This window comes from Eucalyptus grandis, chromosome 6 (assembly GCF_016545825.1).
Source record: "Eucalyptus grandis isolate ANBG69807.140 chromosome 6, ASM1654582v1, whole genome shotgun sequence".
Taxonomy (NCBI): Eukaryota; Viridiplantae; Streptophyta; class Magnoliopsida; order Myrtales; family Myrtaceae; genus Eucalyptus; species Eucalyptus grandis.
In genome coordinates, this window is record NC_052617.1 from 20,325,277 (window position 1) to 20,329,484 (window position 4,208).

Here is a 4,208-nt window from a genome sequence, read left to right on the forward strand (position 1 = left end):
CGGGCCCCACGTCGCCCACCGCTCGCGCGCCACGTCACTTCCCTAACTCCTCCGCCCCCACGCACTGTGCTGTGCTTATCGCGCGCCCCCCCCCGGAGTAAAGGTGGGTCCCACCTCAGAGGAAGGAAGCAGACGTAGCTTTCCCTTTCCCTTCCCTTCCCCACGCGTCTTTGGCCTTTCGGATATTTTGATGAAAAAGTGTGCTCCTCTTTTTTTTTTTATCTTTTTCCGGTCGAAGATGAAAAAAGTGTTGCTTGTAAAGTCGCCCGTGGACCGGTACATCTCTCCCGACTACATAAAAAAGGGGTGTAAAACCTACCTAGGATTTGATTAATGGAGATGGACCCACGTGGGAAAGGAGAAGGACCGATATCATGTTAGAAAATTCAGAAATTTAACCAATAGGCGAAGGAAGATAATGTGAATATGAAGAGTATATAACCTCTGTTGTCGAATAATGCTTGATAATTCAATAGAGTGAATTGAAAACCTAGAATAAGGTTTGTTTCATAAATAATGAATGATTTTAATAAGTTTCAAAAAATTATTGTAAATAGTTAATATCATGAAAAATTTCAAATTGATGACAAATTTACTCTTCATTAAATTTCATTGAAATTGATTAATATCACTAAAGACCACAAACCAGTACATATGTGATAAAAATAAGACAAAATCTCACATTGATGCACCATCAAATGTTACATATTATTCAACTCAGCAATTTAACGGAAACTAACAAGTGATAAATTTATTATAAATGTATCGGTTTGGATTTTTTATGGTAAAAAATTAGTTTGTTAATCCAAATCATCTTCTTTTTTGTTTGTGTGTTTATTTTACCTTTTTGTTGATTTTATTGTTAGCTTGTTATATTTTTTAAAAAAAATACGATAAGATAGTTAATTTCATTTAGAAAAATGAACTCCACGGTCGCAGCATCACTTGTATATTCTCTCGAAATTTACAAAGGAATATATACCTCAGATTTGAAAGTAGATCTACTTTCAATCTAATTGAAAAGATGATAAGTATTATTATCGCGTTAATAAAATTATCTAATTACCCCTCCCTCATCCATCGGTCTCCTTAAGACCATCTTGGATCCATCGGCTGGAGAGTGGCCCTATATGCTGGCCAAGGAGTTGGTTCATTTGGCTTTGAGGTGCTGCGAGATGAGCACAAGGAATAGGCCGGATCTCCGCTCAGATGCATGGACGGTGCTCCAATCCATCGGTGCTTCCTGTCAATAAACCTAGACTTCTGTATACTCAAGAATTTACCGATATACTTGTTCGAATGTGTGCTTTGAACTTCAAATAAATCGACTTTCCGGGTAATGTGTGGCAGTCGTCGGTGAGCACAGACTGGTTTTTGTAAATATATGCATAGATGTTTTGCTACGTCATGTATTGAGTTGTCTTGTTGAAAGTTTTTCCTGCATGTACCCACCATTGTTCTTATGAATAGAGTTTCTTCTGCATAAAGTACATGGAAAGGGAGATCGGACTGGTTAATGACATGCGAAATCAGATCCATTTATAGCAGCAAGCAAATCCAATGCCTTGTTATGCTGTTCGGTCCCATTAAACTCACTTCACTTCCACAAACAATTCTCAAGGAAGAAATTCAATTCTCCGAATCTTTCCTAACGTGCTGGACTTGCTCTCTCTTATTTCCACTCGAATTTCTATCTCTATGTTCTTGACTTTAGGTATTATTAGGGCTAGTATTCTTCACCCATTTTCGTCTCCACCATGTTTAACCTTAAGAGTGTTGTCCATACTTACATGTTACTATTTTATTGGAGCGGGCAAGTAGATTTGGCCTACCTCACCTTATCTTAAAGACGGAAAGATGATTAAATGCTCTTATTATATTTTGGTCAATGCTCATAAGTAGTCAATTCAAACATGAAAAAAGTAAAAAAAGAAAAAAAGAAAAAAAAAGATAATAAACCTACTGTAATTGTGTCAATTTAATCATAAACATTTCAATTGTATCAATTTAGTCCTAAATATTTTTACATTTTGTCAATTAAATCCATCCGACTTATTTTGGTAAAAAATCATTGACGTGGTCGTTAACTGTCTTACATTGCATGTGGAGACTTTTAAATAATTCTTATGATTTTTTTCTTTCATTTTGGCCAGCAACCTCACTTAACCATTGGATGAAGGCTAACAAGCCTAAGGGTTGCTACCCTCATCCAGATTTAGCAAGGGCTACGATCCTTGCCAGCAAGCTCTCGTTGGCCAAAATGACAAGAAAAAAAAGTAACTTTTTATTAAAAAAATTATAAAGTCCAAGTTAGCACTATCTATGCCATATAGAATGGTCAATGTTCATATCAACGATTTCCAACCAAAATTGATTGGAATGACTCAATTAATGATTAAATTGATATAATTAGAATGTTTATGACTGAATTAGCATAAAACTAATTGGGGGAAAATTACCAAAAAGTCTTGAAACAATTGCATTGATGTAAATTTAGTCTTCAACTTTTTAATTGAACCAATAATCCTAAATGTTTTCACATACGTACCAATTTAGTCTTCCAATCAATTTCGGCTAGAAATCATTGATGTGGATAGCCATCTTATGCAGTACGGTTGGTGCCAACGTGGATATTTTTTTAATAATATTATGAAATTTTTTTGTTCATTTTTTTTATTCTATGAGTTTTCTTAGATCTTTCGAACGAAACAATTTCATCCTTTCTCCAGTGATTTCAGCCGCAACACCAATCTTTGGTTGAAAATTCTTAAAAATCCTCTCATTATCATCATCCTTGTTTTTAGGCTGACCTTCGCACCAAAACGAGGATTGGAAGGAAAGTTCGAATATTCCTTTTCTGCAGATCTAGGTGCTACCAATCCTAACTTTTCCATGGCCCGCAAAAATAGGGTTTCATTCCCATAGTCATTTTCCTTCATAAAGTTACTTATGAAGTCCATAGGGCTTCCTCCCAACTTAAAAAAATATGATGTTTAAGGAGTACCTCAGGCCTTCTTACTGAAATGGGGGTTGCTTCCTGAGTAACTTCCTCATCTACAAAGCGGCAAGGAGAACTTCGAGGCGAATCTTCTCCAGTCATATCAAAATGCATTGGACCTTCAGGGACATTTCGAGGCCCGTGGCTAACGATACGAGAAGATTTCCTTTGGAATGACAATGAAGCAGACTTGGAAGATTTTGATGACATGCTTGTGTAGGAGTGAGTAAGAAACTTGCAAAGGATTCGAGAAAGAGTTCAAGAAAGATGAGGGTTTAAGAGTTAGGGTTTGTAAACGTAAAAGAAAATTCCAAGAGATTTAAAGAAATCGAAGTACGGCAATTGAACTGTCATAAAAGGAAAATGTCTTTTCAAAAAATTCAAAAATGAAACTGTCAACAATTTTCAAAATTATTTCCGAAAAATTAGCAGAGAAAAAACAATTTCAAAAAATATAAAAAGCAAGAAATAAATTGAGAATAAACATACCTATTCAATAAGGAAATAAACTTACGCACCAAAAATTTAAAATAAAACTACCTGAGTCTGGAAGACTTTCAGATAGATGCATTTTACACATGTTAATTAGTTGAGTTTGCACATCCATAGACTTTAGTTAGATGGAAATGTGATATTTAGCTTTTCACGAATGGGCTTGAATAAGCCTTTTTCCAATGGCTTCGTGAAGATATATGCCGTTGATTCTTCGAATCAATGAATTGAACATTAATCTCACCATTTTGAACGTGATTTCTTATGAAGTGATGGTGAATTTTGATATGCTTTACCTTTGAATGAAGAATGTGATTTTTAGTAAGGTTGATCGCACTTGTGTTGTCACATCTGATTTCGGTGCATAATTCTTTTATTCTAAAATCTCTTAGTTGTTGCCTGATCCACAAAATTGGTGAACAACAACTTCCAAAAGCAACATATTCTGCTTCTGCTGTAGAAAAAGCCACAATATTATGCTTTCTTGAGAACTAAGATACTAACATTTGTCCCAACAAAATTGACATATCCTGAAAGTACTTTTCTTGTCAATTTTACAACTAGCTAGATCAGCATTAGAATAACCAAGTAAAATAAAGTCTCATCCTTTTGGATACCACAAACCTAGCTTCGGATAAGTTGTAACATATTTGATAATTTGTTTAATAGCACTAAGGTGCAACTCTTTGGGATCAGATTGAAATCTAGCACATATACA